This window comes from Chrysemys picta, chromosome 1, assembly GCF_011386835.1.
Source record: "Chrysemys picta bellii isolate R12L10 chromosome 1, ASM1138683v2, whole genome shotgun sequence".
NCBI classification, from domain to species: Eukaryota; Metazoa; Chordata; order Testudines; family Emydidae; genus Chrysemys; species Chrysemys picta.
Window position 1 is genome coordinate 203,385,882 of NC_088791.1, and position 19,189 is coordinate 203,405,070.

Below are 19,189 nucleotides of genomic sequence, written 5' to 3' on the forward strand. Positions count from 1 at the left end.
ACTCAGGCCTGACTGAAAAACAAAACAAAAGCAAAACTGACATTTGAGAGTTCCAGCACGAGATCATGAGTGAGGCTTAATTTTACTTAGAAATTGCTACCAGTCCCTGGTGGCCGGGGCTCCCTACTGTCAGCCTGGAAAGTGGGAGAGAGGACCCCACTGCAGCCCCTCCAGGCCTAGGGAGGATGAAGAACAGTAAGAAGAGCTGAGAGCAGAGGGGAGGCTGGGAGGGCTTAACTATGGCCCACTGCAGGGGAGCTGAAGTAAGGAGGGTGAGGGTCCATGGGGTGGGGGGGCTGAAATGATGGAGTGGGGATGATGGGGGAAGGGAGACTGAATTGAGGGGGGTTGGGTGGCAACAGTACTGAGGGGGAGGGACTGAGAGACAGGATTAATTGCTGGGTAGGAGAGTGGTATATGTGGGGGTGAGAGCTCCTGCAGCAGCTCTCGCCCCTTATCCAGTACATGTGGGAGAATGGGCAACACTAATTGTCACTGGCACACACCCTAGGGATGGGCAGGTGGGAGTTAAAAAAATCAAGAAACTGACCTAAAAAATACACACTATCGTTTTTTTAAAGAATCTCATGATTTTTGGGGGTCCAACTCCTGATTTCCGATGGCTTGAAGTTGGCAGAGGTGACACACTTTCACTTCTAGCTGTAGGTCCCAGCCACCCACCTGTCACAGTGGGAGGGGCACTGGGGGGTGACTCATTTAGGCAGTTAACAGCAGTGGAAGGTGTTGTGACTCACAGGGAAAGTGACAAAGTCTTTGGGGGACAAAAATTTCAGGCGTGGGGAGCGTGGCGGGAGGAAGAGAGGGTGGCCCAAGTGGGTACCCCACCAAAGGGTGGTAAGTGCTTAAGTTCAATGTTAGGCTTGATCCACCCTCCTCTCCAGCGGGCCCTGGGAACCAGGGGGGAGGGACACAGAGGCTGGCTGGGGGGTTAGATCTCACACCTCCGTTCAGCCAAGGGCACCCTATAAAAAATCCAATCTACAGCGCAGACACACCCACATCCCCCAAAGCAGGCAGGCGCTGCACAGACGCTCTGCTGTGTAACCCAAGGCTGGGCCCTCAGGCTCCTCTTGACACCGGTGCCTGGCGAGCAGCGTCCCGGCGCGGGAGCAGGAGGCCCCGGCTCGCCACCCCACGGGCCGTGCAGAGCGGGGGGTGAGGGGCGGCTCGCTGGGCCCAGGCGACGGCCCCCGACACCCGCCTTCAAAGCCCTGCCTGAGGCGGGCTGGGGGCGGCGGGAGGGGGCGCGCTCGGCACACGGCCGCCGCTCGGGCAGCAGGAGCCGAGGCTGGGGCGGGTCACGTGCCGCAGCAGCAGCTGGCAGGAGAGCGTGAGCCCCGCGCCCGCGCCCCTGCCCCGGGGAGAGCCGGCTGCTCGCGTTGCACGCAGGCCGCGGGGTGGGGCCGGCAGGAGGCCTGGCGGGGCTGCGCTCTGCTGGGCCCCTCAGGGGCAGCTGAGCGCCCGAGAGCCGCGGGGGGCGGGGAAGGTGTTACCCAGCCCCCAGAGACACAGCGGGGAGGGGCCGAGCTCCTGCTGCAGCAGCCCGGGCGGCCCACGGCTCGGGGCTGCCGCTGTTACCTTCGTGACTGCGCCCGTCTCCGGATCAAAGGGACGCGCGCCGCAAGCTGATTTCCCGCGGCGGCCGCTGCTCCAGCCCCTCCCCCGCGCACCCCCTGCCTGCCCCCAGCACGGGGACTCAAGTGCATCCGGCTCCGAGGTTCATTTTCCAGCCGCGATTCACTGCGACGGGGAACATGCTCCCCGGGTCTGTCGCCGAAATGAGGGGCTGCTCCCCGGGAGCCGGCCGCCTGTGGTGGTGGTTAGACGGGGCACGGAAAAGATCCCCTTTCCCCCCCCCCCACACACACAGTTTCTGCATTGAAATACGCGGCCCGGGGGAGCTTTCTGCAGGGCCGCGGGGAGAACGCAGCGAGCGCTTAATAAAACAAACAAGCGGGGCTGTCCTCCCTTGACAGGGCCAGTTGGCATGTGTGTGACAGCTGCACACGGCAGGCCGTGGCAGGGGATTATCACACACACACGCCTTTGCGTGGCAGGAAGGAGCGAAGCAAAGTGCCTGTGCTGCAGGCTCCGGCAGGGAGAGGCGGTAAGGTTTGCAATGCAGTCAGCAGCCAGGAGGGGACGGGAGAGCAGGTGAAGCTGCTTTCGCAGCCGATCGCTGCTGTTTGAAGCCTTGCCGCTGACCCGAGGGCTCCCATTACATTACATTCTGCAAACACACATGGCCTGTACCCGCGGGTGGCAGGGCCGCTCCAGCAGCGCATCCGGAGACACCTCCCCCCCTTTGCTCCCCAGCGCCCTTCCTCTTGAGTCCCGGAGTGTAATGCATCAAGATCGCCAGTGTCCACCTCGCTGGGCTAGGGCCCCTCGCTCCCGACCCACCCTAGCGCACACAGGCAGTGTGTGCTCTGTCATTTGCAGCCGGCTGAGCACGAGTTCCGCAGCCTGCCCGTGCGGGCGGCCACCATCCGGTGGCTGCTACTCCATGCCAGGCGGTTGGGGTGGGGAAGTGGCTCCTGCAGTTTCCCTTCCCTTCCCCCGAGCGGCTTGCTTGCACATCTGCGTCTGGCAGAAGATCTGTGCGGTGTCGGGCGGGGGGAGGCGGCGAGACGCCATTTGCATCCACAGACACACTCGGCTCAGAATAGGCGGGGGGAGAGGCTGGGGGCACAGCTGAAGCGAAAGGCAGAAAGCGGGCGGGTTTCCTTTCTGCAGCTCGGAGCGAGGCAGGGCTGCGAGCCGGGAGAGGTCTCCTGGTTTCCCCGTGCGCGTGTGCGGTCAGTTTTTGCTGCCTGATCGCTTGTTCTGTGCAGAAACTTGTGTGCTCCAGCTGGGGTCTGAAGGGCAGAGTTAAGAGGCACGTTTGGGGGAGAGGCCTTTAAATCCTGTTCTGAGTTTGCAATCAGACTTTGTATTCCGGGGGCTCAGTTCTGTCTTCGCTTACGCACCCCTGCAGCCCAGGGCAGAATTAGGCCTTGGCTATTCTTAAAGGTACTGATGGATCATTCTCCAAGGTATGAGTTCAAATAGGCCTTTTCTTGCACACAGTTTGTTAGTTAACCCCCTCCCCTCCCCCGATCTGTGTATATCCCGCTGCTCTCAGGCTTGCAGCCGGTGTGTGAGCTCCCAGCTCATTTTCCAGCCATGAAACAAACACCTCCCTCCCCCAAGCGATAGCAAATAACTTCGTAGCACAAATGAAACTGCTTGCCATTAATGCGCTTAGCTGTATTGCTGGGGACGCACACGCCGGGTGCATTATGGAAGAAGCCTACTTGAAGGGGAAGCCTTAAGCGTTGCGTTTGCCTGCGAGGCATGTTGTGACTGGGAAAAGTGAATTCGGAATAGGAGGAGAGAAAGCTGCTGAAATATCTGCGCTAGCTTCGCCCGCTGACAGCCATTCCTTCACGTGTATTTCAAACACCATGGTTGATATTTTGTATTTCAGCCGGGCAGCCTAGAGATCAGCGATTAATATTGCAAAAATGCTTTGTCAGTGGAGGAAAGCAATGGTTTGTCTCGGGTAGTCAACATATCACTAACCATGTGTTTGTGGAAAAAATGGAGTCATCACTGGACTGTTTCCTCCGGGCATATTTGTTTATGCTCGCTCCCTTTTCTAGAAAGGCCACTTCTGTTTAATTGTTCTTTCGTGTTGGGACTCCTGGGTTCTTCACCGGCACATGCAGGTTATATTGCAGTTCCCCTCCCCACGTATTGATTTATCTTATGTGGTTCTAAACCTCACATCCAAGGTGTTTTTTTTAAATAATGCAAGACCCCAGTGATCGTGGCTTATCGTTTTAATAGAACACTGTGTGTGTGTGTTTGTGTACGCACCCTTCTTGCATATGCCTGAGGTTACAGCCTCTGACCAGACAATATTTAAGTGTCAGGCAGCTATGCTCTGGCATTCTTAAATACAGCTGCACATTAATATGCAAGAACGCAAAGCTAGGTATTTGCTCTCTACTGCAGGGATTAATTCAGTCTCCTCTTTCGTCAGTGCATTGCTTCTCTTACGTGTGGAGTTTCCAGTATGCTGTCCGTAGTTTCAGCTTTCTTGTCTCTCTGTTATAACAAAAAACTTGATGAGTTTGTCCGTTTGTTCTCGAGGAACCAGAAACCATGATTAAGTAGGGTTATATTTCTTCAGTGCATTAATTTAAAGACAGTCAAACTTAAAGATGGACATCTACGGGGCTATGAATTGAAGAAAAAAACTGGGAGTACTGGGACCCAACATAAAGTTTAATATGCAGTGAGACATGTAAGGAGCCTGGCTAATGTACAGTACTTAGGGGGTTTTCTCATGAGCACACAGCTCACTTAACAAATTGCTTTATTATTTAGAGTGATTATTAGTGTTATTTAAACACCGATGAATGCATGGAACATGACTGCTGGAATTTACATTCCTAAAAACAATTAAATCAATGGGGAGTACAGCTTAAAAATCGAGGTGGCCCAATGTAATGCTCTTTGACCATAAACAGTCGCCTCCTTTAGCAATAAACCACGAAGTGGCTGTGAAGTACCGCCATTCTCGTTGAAAAGAAAGTTTTCATCGGTGCTCCCAGTATAAGTCATTTTTGCCCTTAACAATGAGGTGTCAGGATAAGGTTAGTGAGAGGCGTAAGCAGCCTTTTGTATCAAGTATCAGGGGGTAGCCGTGTTACTCTGAATCTGTAAAAAGCAACAGAGGGTCCTGTGGCACCTTTAAGACTAACAGAAGTATTGGGAGCATAAGCATCTTCTTGCATCTGAAGAAGTGAGGTTCTTACCCACGAAAGCTTATGCTCCCAATACTTCTGTTAGTCTTAAAGGTGCCACAGGACCCTCTGTTGCTTTTTACAGCCTTTTGTAATCCCTCATACAGGGATTGTTAACTGCATTTGCCAAAATGATAAAAAGAAAAAGGTGTTTAAATGACTGCCTGAATAATACGTGAGTGTCTTTGGTCTAAAGCAAAAAAAATTAGATTAGATTCACACCCGTAGTTAGGCTTTAAATATTAAGGCTTGAGTTTAGCAGTGCGAGGGAGATGCACTATTTTTTTTATGTGTCTTGATGAAAAACGAAGGTAGTGTAGCTAGTGATTAGAGTAGGGGATGGGGATTCAGGATTTTAAATGTTACTTCCATCTCAGCCATACACTCGCTGTGTGAATCCCAGCTAATCGCTGATTCGCTCCATATCTCCCTCTCCTCTTTTGTAAAACGGGAGTAATAATAAACGAGTGTTGGGATTGTGGGGTTTATTTAATTCATGTTTATAAAGGGCTTTGGGGTCGGCTATGACCATGCAATATATTACTAACTATAGCACTGCATCTTTTTTTATGAGTGTTATTAGTACCGATGCGTATGAGGCAAGGAAGGGGCTTTAAAAAAGCAAAGCATTTGCCAATAAGGGGAGGAGTTTCTGTTCATTACTTAGCTGTTCTCACGAGGCAAACCACGCGTGTTGCACGTTGCGTATCAATCTTCTGTCTTGGCATTTCAATTCCAACTAATTTTCATTAAGGAAGGAGGGAAGCTATTTCTTCTTCTCCCTCGTAAGTGATCACCCTGCCGTCAAGGCCCTGAACTCAAGCCTCCTCTGGTGAGAGTTCTTCCTAATTACACGGTCTTTTCCAACAGGGGGCGTGTAAACCCAGCAGCCTCTTGACTGCAGTTTCGCTACACTAAATAGCGTTCTGGCAGCGTTTTCACTTATAAACCTGTACCAGGAAGGGGATCGAGGATAATTACTCTGCAATAAAATCTCTCTCGAGTCTAAAATGTGCCACATACGGCCTTGAGCCGAAGGGGATTTCCTCCGTAAAATCTTGGGAGGGTCTGTTCTTCTGCGCAGGCTTGATTACAAGGAAAACTCACCACCCCAAACAAACAAGTACAGGTGGGTTTAGACCCCTTTTTGCCCTTAGTAAAAATAAACCTGAGGCGTTGTAAGGAGATTACTCTCCGCTGAGATGTAGTCCCTGAGATCATAAATGGCTGGATAGATGCTCAGTAAACACCTTTGTATTCAAAACAAACCAGTCCAATTCTTATAGGAGAGAGAATGCTGTTTAAAAAGCAGCGAGTGCCCCGCCAGAGGCACCGTTTATCACAGTTCTCAGCGCAGGTTGAATCCAAACAACGGCATGAGACTGTCTCTAGCGCAGGGCAATAAGGGCTACTTCAGCCATTGGCGCCGCTCCCGTGTCAGAGCCGGAGTCCGGGACCATCCGTCTATCAGATTCCGGAACAGACCCTGCTCCTAATTCAAGTCAATGGCCAAAGCCCCCTGGGCTTGAATGGGAGCAGACTTGTGCTTGTCTGCGGTTCCGGGGAGCCTATTCCTGTCAGCCGCAGGCGTCCGGGTGTGTCTCCCCGGCCCGACCATTCTGCAAGTTGTGTATCCCAGCACGATCTGTGCACGGCTGGGACTCTCCGTGAGGAATGGATTGGGGAGGGGGGAAGGTGCCGAACGCCCGCGAGGAATGATCCAGACCCGTCTCTCGGCTGATGTGACCAGACCTTAGACCCACCCTCAGATATGTCCGGGGGCTCAGCTGCTGCTGCCTCGGGCTGCGCCTCGGGCGCTGTTGGCTTGTCTCCCCGCGCTTCTCGCAGGAGGCACAGCCAGCCAAGGGAGCACGAGGGATAAAGGATTGACTGAGCGAGCCGGAGCCAGGAGGCGCTTGGATTTGAGCGCAGGAGGCATAATCCACTGTGCAGAGTCTGGGTTTAAATAATGACGGGAAGGGGGAGGGAGGGCGTGTGTCGCAGAGCGGGAGTAGGTCCTGGGGGTGCTGGCTGCTATTCTCCACATCCCCTCGGTTAAGAATCTTGTCACTTTGCAGTCATGAGAGGGAGAGGGGAAGATCGCCCTTGGCAGACGTTCTTCTGGCAGGGCAGGGAACCCGCTGGGTGAGCCGCTCATTGGAAGGGCTGACCCTTCCCCCCGCGCACACCTAGTCGCTCAGGACTGGCTGGCACCAGGCAGCTGGAACGGGCTCCGAAGAGCGCGTGACGGCTCCAAGCACAGGCCCTAGCGAAGGCTCCCGGGTTTCCCCCAGCCCTGCGCTGGGATGGGTGCGGCTCAGGAGGCGGCCCCGCGCAATGCTCCGATAAGTAGCACAGTGGATTGCAAGTGCTCGTGGCACAAGCCTATTCCCCGGGTTGTTAAACCGCGCTTGGAGCCGCTCTTATCGCAAACGCCTCCGTGTTTTTTCCCTGCACCTTTCAGCCGCTGCCCTGTTAACGGACCTTAGCGAGGGTGTGTTTTGATTCCAGGGTAAAAGCTCCGCGGCTTCTGACTCCCAGCAAGAACGGCATTATTATTGCCACGGAAGGGCGCGAGCTCGCAAACGGACGGGGCTGGCTTGTGCTCCGTAGTCACAGCCTTGCGCTGGGGGCGGTGTGGAGCCGCCCAGCCCCAGGGGGCGCATCCAGCGCGATCCCTCCCCGAGCTCCCAGGAGCGCAAAGGCATCGCGATTAGCGCTGGGGCTTCGTTAATGAGGTGCAGTTGGCTACCCGGCGCGCCGGTGCCTAGCGCTATGGCTCTGCCTCCTGCCCCTTCGGATCGCTGCTGGCGCCCGTGGGGGGCAGGGAGGGAGCTCCCGGCGCGGGAGCTGCTGTTCTGCCTTGTCCCGGCCCTGGCTGCAGCAGTTCCAGAGGGTGTGAGCTCTCCGGGGTATCTCCACGCTGCACAGCCGCGTAAGGGCCGAGCAGAATAGTGCAGAGCCTTGGATCACTTCCGTGTTAATTACTGGGGGTCTGTTCAGAAAGGGGGGGGGGGTCCATTTTTTTTCCAGCTGGTCATCACCTTTGTGTACTGTGTGTGGGCAGCTTGAAAACAAAAGTAAAGGTGATCAGTTCCTACTTTGGGAGGCTTAAAGCCCCCCCCCCCCGAAATTTCCTCTAGCCTGGCGAATAGAGTCGCTAAAAGGGCGTGTTAAAAGGAGAAGATGTAAAGAACACCAAGTGACTGACTGGGAGGAGAGGTGAAACCCTCCCTTTGGGTCTGCACTTCCCCGAAAATCCTAGAAACCTGGCTGTCTGTATAGGCCTAAGTCCCTCTCAACCAGTTCTCTTCTTCCGACCACTCCTGCTTCCCCCCTGACAGTCACTGTTATTTATAAAGGACGTTAGAACGTCAGCAAAATCTGCGGCCTTTCTCCTCTGGGAAAAAGAAAAAGAAAAACATTAATTCTGTGTCATGAATGAGGATCCCAGAGGTGCTAGTATACTAAATTCATTTCTGCTAGGCCTGGGTTTGTTTTCTGATTAGTCCTTGTATATACAACGATCTTCAATAAACATGAAGGGGGACAAATGGGTTATTCTAATAACCTACACCATGAACCAAGTAGGTCCGGATTTTAGGGACGTTTACCCAAGGGAGTAATGTTTACTGGCGCCAGTAATCCCATTGGAGTCAATTAACGGCACATCAGGAATAAGCGTTTGCAGAATTGGGCCCCACGTGTGGATCTAGGCTTCATAGAAAGTACGTTCCAATCACTTTTTGTCCAGAGTGTAGAATGGTGCATAATGCATTGTAAATAAAAACAAACCCTGAAAGGATATGTATAACGATCTACATCAGCCGAAGGGCTATGCTTCAAACGTGTCTGTTTGCTCTGAAAGAAGGAGAATAGAACGTAATCAATTTAATGCGATTTAGTGTTTAGCATCTGTGCCAACATTCCAAGGCATAATTAATAGGGAGGACAAGAATGGACCGGGAGGGGGCAATACCAGCGTGCTTTGCCTCTGGGACCTCATTGAAACCAACGCTGTGAGGACGGAGTAAAAAAAAAATGGCCCTGCTACTTTTGCTACAAAATAGAGGCTGCTTCTTTCTAAACAGCAATCGAGTTGATTTACAGGTTGACAAGAAACGTGCTCTAAGACCCTCGTGACACTTTCCTCAGCTGGATTCAAGTAATGCATAAAGATCATGAGGAGGCGATCTCCCGAAAAGCTCCTAGGATGCGTGGCGTTGTTGTTAACACATGTTTCAATTTTGGATTGAGACTGTCAATTACCCGCTGAGCTGCGAGTCTTAGCCTCAGGCGGACCTGGGAAAGGGGACGGTGTACTTATTAACCTCTAGAGCTTGGCGGAGCAGCGCTTCCAGTCTGTCTTGGGCTTTCTCGCACCTTCTCCGCAAGCCTTTGTAAACTGGGACTGTTTCTGCTTCTTTCTCTGAGCGAGCTGTACTTTGACTCCTCTAGCCCCACTCTGCTACACAGGCTGTCCGATGCCAGTGGAACAGCATTCATTCATGTTGTCACCAGAGGACCTTGATTCATTTAACAGCTGTTTACCCTTTCGAAACCGAGATAATTTTTTTGTTTGCCAAAACAACACCAACGCCAGCACTGAACGGTAGGGGGAGGGGAGATCTATAGGCATCTTTTCCCTGCTTCAAAAACGCAGTACATTACAAATCCCTCTCAGCACCTAAAATACAGATTCTTCAGGCGAGAGAGAACTTTTTTTCCCAGATAAAGCTGCAGCAAAACATATTCTGTAAGAGAGTTTTCTAAAGAGTGTTAAACTAAATGGCTGGCCGTCTCAAGCAATTAACATTTAATCTGTTATCTGAAATCTGCAAACATTCAGAGTTTACAGCGGTCAGAAAACTGAATTCCTTCCTCCATGCACCTTCTCTGCACTGTACGATAATTACAAAATACTTATTGCTATTTTAAGACGTAATTTGTTTCTTCAATGCTTAAAGTCTCCTAATTTCTGCATTGCTGCACACCAGCAAGCCGGGACTTTGCCTGCTAGAGAAATCCACTAGAGTGGATATTTGAGACCACTTAACACAAAGCCAAGGTTTTATATTTGCTTATGTAGATCTCCCTGTAGTCATCTGAAAAATGTCTGCAGTTTACTTTTCGCCTAACCGGTTGAGGTCACATACTCACAACCTTTGCTGACCTGCAGTGTTTGGACTCTAAACTTAAAGTTGGACTTGGAGCCCGTACAAGCTAAGTCCTTTGTCACTAACCGAGCTGACGTATCTCCCACAAGGGCTCCTGTTAGTCTCTCTGGTCTCATTACTTTCCAGCGCTCCCTTAAGATTTAGCGCAGATCCGTACAGCTGTCCTTTATTGTAGCCTGCGCGTATTCTTCTCTGTTCACCCGCACCCAGCGCTTCCATGACGATAAACGCATTGTAGGCAGCCTATAAATAATTTCTATTATGTTCATCTGACGGCGCAAGGCGATTAATTTTAATAGCTGTATATTTGCCTGTTTCTCCTAATGCCCTGTAATGAGATGAGAAGCCACCGAATCCCAGATGACTCCATCCTCTTGCAAAAGGCAAGCGCCTCCTAGTGGACCGTTAGGGAGCCCGGGTTGTCCTTATCTTCTCGGTCCCATCTCTCCTGCCATAGCTGCATGTGTCGAGAGCACCTCCCTTGTCTACCAGCAATAGGAGCCATTATGACATTGCACGTTCAACTGTCTGAAGCGCACCACTTGTGGACAAAGATTCGCTCCTTTGTAACCGGGCTGGAGGCTAGTAGTTGCTACTGTCTCGGTTATTCCAGAATCTGTATTAGATCCGGTAGCTCAGACAGTGACTCAGAGCCCTGGCGGGGCTGCCTGGGGGCCGATAAAGGCAGAAGTAAATGTAGCAGATCGATGTCGTTAGGGAGTGAAGGGCGGGCGGAGGGGGAAAACGGATCAGAACACGCCCTATTAACCTAAATGTTGTATTATCATTGTGGCCTACGGTCCTTCCCGTCAGACTGCAGGAAGAGAAGTGGAGGCGGGGGGAGCAGGGGAAGAGACGCGTCAGAAGGTGACTGCTTTGTGGGATCCGGGAAATAAACACGATGCATCTCTCCCAGGCAGCAGCAAGCAATGTGGTCTGTGTGTGTGTGTTCGTGTGACAAAGCCTAGCAGCCGTGAGCGATCACTCTCCTGCCTCAGCCAAGGGGGAGGAGAGGAGGATGGAGGTTTCTAAATGTAGAGGCATCGTAGCAAGTCCCGGATTAAGGGAGAAAGAGTCCATCCACTGGTAGGACGATTCTGCTTAACCAGGTGGAACCGCGTTGCAGCGAGCACCTGTGTCTTTTTCGACAAGGCGTGTACTGATAATTAGAGCAGTTAATTGCATTTCCTTGAAGGTCGTTTGAAGTTACACGCTGGGTTTTCTTCTCATGCTAGCAGACAGTGCATTTGCTGTGTTTAAAATGTAAATCAGAGGGTATCCGCATAAACCTGTGTCATGGGATCGAGGCGTAATGGATTTACGCTGGCTGTGTCTGAGGTATGCACAGTGCAAACTGAGGCGGGCAGCTAGAAACGCACGGGTTTTCTTTTAGGAAACGCAGCGGCTAAAGAACGTGAAAGGATGAAATCGCGAAGGGAAAAGGAAAACAGTCATGGTTCTAGAGCAGAGCCAAGAGCTGCGTTTACCCAGCACAGACGCTCATCTTTACGCCAGTGAAGTTTTCTCTCTTCGCAAAGACAACACGGGAAGGTTTGGGACTGTTGTGTGGAGGTCACATGAGTTGTACGGACCCCTAATGGGTAGCGCCCTTGATTATGTAGATTTCAGAAGAGACCCAGTGCTCAGCTCATTTATTGTTTCCAAATAGCTGCGTACTTCGTGAACTTTTGTTATGTTCTTTTCGTCATTTTCACTTGTTTCTCCTGAGCTCAGCTCGGACGATCAGTCGAGGTCCCAGGCCACGTTGTGGACCTACCTCGCTGGGATTAGCACCGTACCGAATGGAGGGGGGCCCAAGGGACATCGTTCCAGGGGGCTCTGACATCTCCCCAATAGAATGGCGTTATTTTGCTGCAGAGACCCATAACCTTGTGCCTCTTGTGCGGTGGGCTAAGGCCCCAGGGGCCAGCCTAGATTCTCCGGCCTCAAGCCAAGCGGCAGGGATGTGACAGAGAATAAATAGCTCAAAGCCCTATTTTCATTTCTCACGTGAACAGTTAGGCTTTGGTTCTGCCTGCTCTCTTCGGGATCCCAATGGGGGAAGGGCTAGTGAAGGCAGGGGGCTGGACTTGATGACCTTTCAAGGTCCCTTCCAGTTCTAGGAGATGGGATATCTCCATTAATTTAAAAAAATTTTTTTTTAAAGGGAGCGGTTGGCCAGAAGTCACCTTAAAAGCAGGCATGTGGGAGAGAGAGATTGTCACAGCCTGAGGGGAGCTGGAGGCAGGCAGAAAGTGCTGCGGGGGAGGAGTCACGGATAAGTTATTGTGGGAAGAGCCCAGTCAATTTGGGTAAGGAGCTGGGTGGGGTATCTATATATTGCTTTGCCTGTGGCCCCACAACGTTTAGATCACTAATACCTGACGGGTAAATTTCCCAGTGAATGTAGGACTTAAGTAACCATGGACCTGTGACCTCAGGGCCCCACCTTTCCACAGAGTTGACTTTAAATCTAACAAAAGGGCCTAAGTGGTATCAAAGATTCCGAGGTACCTCTCCCCACCCCAGTCATGCTACAGAGTCATATGGCTGAGGCACCTTGGTATGGCACTGAATCAGATGTACACATACAAACTACCTACACAAGAGGAGGCAGTGCCTTGTAGAGGCTACAAAACAACATTTTTTTCCACCCTTTTAATCATACAGCATCTCTCCTGGGAGGATTGCAAAGCTCTGAACAAATATCAATTAATCCTCACAGCACACCTGTGAGGTAAGTAAATTACTATAATTGTACACGGCTGAATAAAGTGAGGTAGGTGTTTAAGAGAGGTGGCCAGGCTACATGGAGTCAGTGATGGAGGTGGCTACAGAAGAGAGAATTCCTGGCTCTCAGGTCTGTGCTGGCTCCAACCACTAGAAATGCTTCTCCTTGGAGATGATGGTGCTTCCAGCAGTCACCTTAGCACCATATAAGGGTGTGCTACAGGAGAGAGCAAGGTCACCAGAACAGGCCTTGGCTATATACAAAACTTAACTAAGGAATGGGAGAAAGGATGGGATGGAGGAGAGAAAATAAATGTGATAAGGGTGATGAGACAATATGTATTAGATAAGAGGAATCAATAAACAAATAGAAAAACAGGAAGACAACCAAGGGGGAAAGGAGACAAAAATAGTCCATCCTACCAGAAATAGTGCCTTGCCTTTTGATAACTGGAGATAGGAAGTGCTGCTTCCCCAGTAGGCAAGGTAGGCAGCTGGGAGTAGGACGAGTCATCCTGCAGCCCATCCCCTTGCCTGTACTGATTGTGCAGGGTACTCGACTAAGCATGAAAATAGTACAATAGACTGTTTGCCTTCGTCAAAGAAAAACAAACAATTCTTCAACCCAAGTTTTGCCTGTGCAAGGAATGCAGGATCAGTAACATTAAAGGAAGTTCTGCATCTCCCAAGATGATCTCCTGTGCTTGGTTATATACTCCTCTGGCAACCCCACAACTCCCATTTAACCAAGTGTGATATCAATGTATTCTTTTACTCTGCATTTACATACTAAGGTGAGCCCCCTTATAAATACCATTAGGAAGATAGATTTACATTCTAGGTTTTTCTGCTAGTCTTGTCACTGGTTCCAGTTGTAGGTATGGCTGTCTTAATTTCTTAGAAATGGGTTGGTTCAATACCATCAGAGACTGATCATGAGATTAAGGGTTTCTTTTTAAAAAGGATGTGTGAGCATTATCACCAACACTTGTGTTAAGGTCTTCCAGTATTATTTATTGTGTGAAAGATTTTCACCACCTAGGTACTTAATTTTCAGAATGTTCTCCATTATTTTATTTCACAGTATCAGCAAAGATGACTTCACAACCCCTTTGGATGAGGCCTGCTTGCTCCATTTTCATCACCCTATGTGGCTGCATGACCCTGTAAGATGCATTATACCTGTCTGTGTCCCTTTTATCTTAAATCATAAAATATGTACACAAATGGCCCCAGACACCATGAATAGTCTTGACTCAGGGTTATCGTGGGTCGTCTAGAATTGGCAGTCAGGAGGATGCAGTAACAAGATTAGAGGCATCTTGAAACCTTGTAGGAGAGGAGGGATCCGGGAGAGAAATTAAGACTGAAGTTCTCCATACATACTTGCACCTAAAAAAGCAAACAAAGTGGGGCAGGAAGGGCCTCCACTAAGCCTCTGACACGCTGCTGTCTGGGGCGGAGTCAGAGGATTTCCAATAGAACGATCATTAATCAAACATATTTTGACTGCGGTGTTGGCTTGCTCTGGATTTCTGCTCTACCCAGTGAGGGAAGGCACGATTTATTGTTATGCTTTATTACATAAAACAAACAAGTGTCGAAAGCTCCACTCCCTTGGCAAGCCCAGGGCGGTTTGACACTCAGACAGAAGCTAACAGGGCCCACGCCTAGCTTGGTATTGAGCGGACAGGGCTCAGAGACTCCAGACCTAGCTCTGAACATAGCCCACCCCCAGCGCCGGCCTGCAGGTCCCGGGCCGCAAACAAAAGCCCCAGCCGCACATGGTGTGCGAAGCGCGGCCGCGCCGTAGCGGCGCTCGGGCTCCGGCGAGGAAGCGAGAGCGGCCGAGGCAGGCGGGCTGGTGGGGAGCCGGCCGGAGGTGGAAGGGGGCGGGGGAGGCTCTTATCTGGGTCACTGGGGTTAGAGTGCGCGCAGGAGCCGCGCGGAGGGAAGGGGAAGTGCTGGCTCTCGCCGCCGCTGCAGAGATGGAGCCGAGATACGGGGCAGGCAGGCAGGCACCGAGCGGCAGGAGAGGGAGGCTGGCGGCGGCTGGCTGCCGAGCTGAGCCCAGGTGCGCGGTGTGGTTTCGCTCTGACACAGCCGGGCCCCCTCTCTCCGCTTAACCCTTTCCCCCGCCGGCTCGGCTGGGCTGGAGCCGTGACTGGCCCCGCCGCGTCCCCTGCTGACACGGAGCGCGGCGGGGGGAAGGGGGCCGGCCTCGTGGGGCTTAGCGCCGCCCTCGGGCAGCTCCGGTGATGACCCGGCTTTGCACACACGCGAGCCAGACCCGGGGCCAGCCTCCGCCCCCTGCTGCTGCTGCAGCAGCAGCTCTCGGCGCAGCCATGCTTTCGGGGCTGGGAGCGTCGGGAGCCAGCCGCCGCCTCCCCCTTCCTGGCGGGCGAGGGGACGTGGCGGGTCTGCCCCTGCCCGAGCGCGGAGCAGGCACCGCAGCTCCGGGCCCTTGCAGGGGTGGGGGCTCCTCGGGGGAGGTGGATCCGGAGCTGTAAAAATAACTATTATTCTTCTCCTGCCCAAGCCCCCGCGCTCCGAGCCCTTTAATCAATTTCACCCGATTAATTATTAATTTTCCGCCAGTCAGGCTCGCCCGGGAGGAGCGGGGGGAGGGGAGCCCTGGCTGGCAGCCGGCGGAGGTAGGAGTCAGCCGCGGGGCGGGGGTGAGTGTGCAGAGCTGGCGGATGAGGCCCGCGCGCTCCCTGGCTGGGTAACTTTGGGAGCTGGGGGGCTGGCTGCTCGCAGGCCTTTGCATGCAGAGAGCAAGAGATGTTGCAATTTCAATTCTGGTGTATGCCCTAGCCTCCTGTCCCCGCCCCGGTGCAGGCACATCCATACAAGGGCCCGTTGCATTGCAGCGATGATGGATTGTGCCTGGCGGGGGTGATTTGGTGTTGATCGCACATTATCACTGGCAGGTTGGACTGGTTGCTGATGGACGGCTTCTAGCAGCAGCTCCTTCAGACAGCCGGCCGGGGAAGGGAACAGCTCGATGTATATAGCCTGCCTTTAACTCCTTCCCTCACAAGCACGCGTAGGACAAGCATCTGTCACAACATCTCTCCGGGTAACACTTTCGTTCCTCCCACTACATTTTCGCCCAAGCAGCTCTGAGGAGGGGTTGCACCCTTCTGTCTCTAACACACCGGCCGACAACTGGGAGGGACCTGGAGAGGCAGGTGATTTTGAATCCCTCTCTTCCCCCCTCCCCCAAAAGCAAAATGGGGGACACATTTAATGCAAACCCTGCATTGACTCAGCAGAAATTACTGGGCAGGTTCTCCACGTTTTCATAGGTAGTAAGAGCCCCCCTCATCCCGGTCCTGCCTTGCTGCGCTCAGGGAGAATTTGTATGTAAGTGCAGCTACAAAGACGGTTTCGTAATGCCTCCCGTCTGCCAGAGCCCGAGCCCTTGGCTAACCTTTCGAAAACTAATTGCAACTGCCTGTTAGCAGTTGGACTGCCCGCACAGGGGACCGAGGGAGGGTCATAATTTAAGCGACAGACAGGGTGGCGGTAGCCATAGCGCGAGGCCTGGTTAAATCCTTCCTCCCCAGCAAGGCTTCGTGCGAGAGCTTAGTCTCTAGCGAGAGAGGAGGGTAGCGGAGGGGAAGGTTAACCCTTTCGCTGCACACAACCAGCCCGTTCATTGGCTCCCTTCGGTAGCCATTGAGCCCGAAGTCAGGGGAAGCTGCTACCTACAAATAACCATTTTAAAAGGCCGCTGGCTGCGGGTGCCACTAAGTTGCCCCTTTAACGCGAGCTTGGGTTTTACGATGGGGTGGAACGCATGGAGTGGCTCTGGTTAACTCCTTCCTGGAGGCAGAGCGCAGGTTGCTAGTGCGGAGGCTTGTTTTCTGTTTGGAAATCGGAGAAGGGGGAGGTTATTGACAGGGAAGCAAGCGCTCGCTCGCTCGCTTGCTCTTGCTCTCGCTCTCTCTCTCTGGAGAGCTCAGCAGCTGCTCTCCAACAGGCAGCGCAGCGCCTTGAAATCTATTTAAAGAGAGGGAAAGGGGAGGAGAACAAAGGGGGGAGGAGGAGGGGACGAACCAGAGTCTCCGAGAGAAGCGAAAACGATGGATCAGCCAGTTTGCAGCGCGCATCCAGCTATCACATCTGTATACGCTCCGATCGATGAAAAGAATGGATAATATTTGTCAGCTGCAGACCTTTTTTTCTCACTCCCCGGGAAAGGGGGGGGGGGGGCAGGCAATAGGCTGCTTCAAGGCCAGAGGCACTTCCTGCTACATCCACATGAAATCTATGAAAAGGAAAGGCTGGGGATTGTTATTGTTATTACTTATTTTTAATATTGCACAGCAGCCAATTGGACAAGCGGCGGCGCTTCCAGTCCTGCCACTCAGCTGCTCCCTTGCGGGACTGGAAAGGTTTTGTTGTTTGAACCCTTCGCCACAGCGCGTGGGGAGCACAAAGGCGGATCTCTAAGTCCTTGTGATCCAAAACAACACGCATCCGAAGAGAAGTATTTTAAAAGCACGATTACACACACTCTGCATTTTTGGCCTTAAGGGAAAAAATGAACCCCCACCCACAGACGTCCCAGCCTCCTCGCCTGGTGCCTGCAGTTACGCTCTGAGTAAATAGTTCCCACACATGGTCCACATTTTGCACAGCAGCAGCGTGTTTCCTCTCGGTCTCTCGTTGCTGTTTTCTGAGCAAGAAAGAGATTTAGAGGAAGTTAAAATCAGGCGAGCTGAGAAAGGACTCTCTGTGTTACACACATCCTGAGTGAAAGCGAAAGCCCAGCATTTTGGTCCTATAAGCATCAAGCTTTCACCTCCTTAACAATGTCACTAAGGTCCACGTTGGACATATCAAACTAATTACTTACACCCGGCTAGCTGGCCTCGCTGCTCGCTAACAATGGTATTGCCAGCTCTAAAGAGAAGCCAGGCAGAAGGCAGGAACAGTTACAGCGCACTGCTTTTCATTTTTAAAAGTGCATTTATGTGGCTCACGCAAGCACCGAGGGAGGGGGGGGAAACAAAGTAAATACATCTTAAATTGGGCTTTAAGTCCTAGCCATTCCAATGGGGGAATTTCCATTCAACCATGTCGCCTCTTCAGACACCTCCAACGGCTAGCAGAACTGAAGGAGGATTCCTGCACCTTGGATACAATAGGGTGCCAAGCAGCGAAGCCCTTGGATTTGTTTGCTAAAATGGCGATTTCCTCTAAGTCGTTAATTTTCTTTCCCAGTGTACCAAGTATATTGAGAAGGAACCCGGCGCAGCGATTTGTTTTAATTGTGGGAACTGACAGCTTTGATCTCTGTGTGTCCGGTGGGGATAAGGGTCTGTGTCTATGGTACTTGGGGGGGGGGGCAGGCCAGGGCCGGGGGGGGGGTCTGCATATGTATGCGCTATGTGTCTGGACACGTGTGTATATGGCGGTGTATTATATATAGAACGTGTGTGTGGCATGTACCTGGACCTGTACGTGTGTGTTGGGTGGAGGAGGTGCAGGCTTATGTTTGCCTCTGTACATTGGTGTGCAATACCATTGTCTGCCGTCTGAATTTTCTCATGGCCATTCTAGCCTGTCCGTTGTATCCACGTCTGCCCTTTTGCTGCGGGCAGGAAGCTTATCGTCTGAACGCTGGCTGGGTAGGCGCCACTTTGTGGGTAGCTCAAGGACTCCGTCTCTTTCTCTCCCTTTCTGTGCCTTATGTCCCCGCCGCCCCAACAAATCTCTCGCCAGCATTCTCCCAAGAGCCGCATGCCACACAGCAGCTTTCCCTCTGCGATAGCTAAAAGAAGGGTGGTATTCTCCAAAATAGATACTCAAGCGTTTTCCAGTGGCCGCCCACAAAGCCTACTTTCAGAGGGGTGGCTATGCTGCGCTCTCTTTATAACACTGGCAGTGCGGTAGGCTTCACTTTCTGGGAAGGAAACTTCTAAGCGGGGTGCTTGTAAGCGGGGGTTTTGTAAGAGAAGCTTAGTTACAAAAAAAAAAAAAAAAGGCTTACCCCAGAGTAATGCAATAACTGTAAGAGCAGTCAGCGAGCCCTAAAAAGGGTGGAATGTGCTTGTGTCTGGGTGATTTTCCCAGTTAGCACACAGAGAGAGACTGTGTACTGAGAGTGCCATTAAGAGGTATTGCTGGAAACTCACCAACCGCAGAGTTATTTCAAGATACCTTATTATTGTATTTGCTCGAAAAGCAGCTTGGTTTGGTCGACTTTTAGATGTTCCCATCTGAGTCGGAGAAGAGGCCGCTGTAGGCATTAGCTGAGGAGAGCACCGCCTAAAGAGGTCACATCTGACACAGGACCCTTGCACGGAACTGGAAGAGCTCTGGCTATAGCGCGAAATGACAAGGGTCAGGTAGCTGAGAGTACAGCAAGTCAAAGGCCATCGCCTGGGCTCTTTCTCTCGAGGCAAACGTCTGATTTAATGCTTGTATCACTATATGGCAGCGTGCTTGCTGGAG

At 52.0% G+C, this 19,189-nt stretch overlaps 1 long non-coding RNA gene across 1 annotated transcript; it reads left to right on the forward strand.

Annotated features, from left to right (window-relative positions):
• Positions 1 to 4,880: 4,880 nt before the first annotated feature.
• LOC135977700 (uncharacterized) lies at positions 4,881 to 18,036 on the forward strand. Its single transcript, XR_010595127.1, has 3 exons — positions 4,881 to 11,542; positions 12,159 to 12,303; positions 13,806 to 18,036. It is a non-coding gene; the product is annotated as an uncharacterized LOC135977700 (long non-coding RNA).
• Positions 18,037 to 19,189: the final 1,153 nt, after the last annotated feature.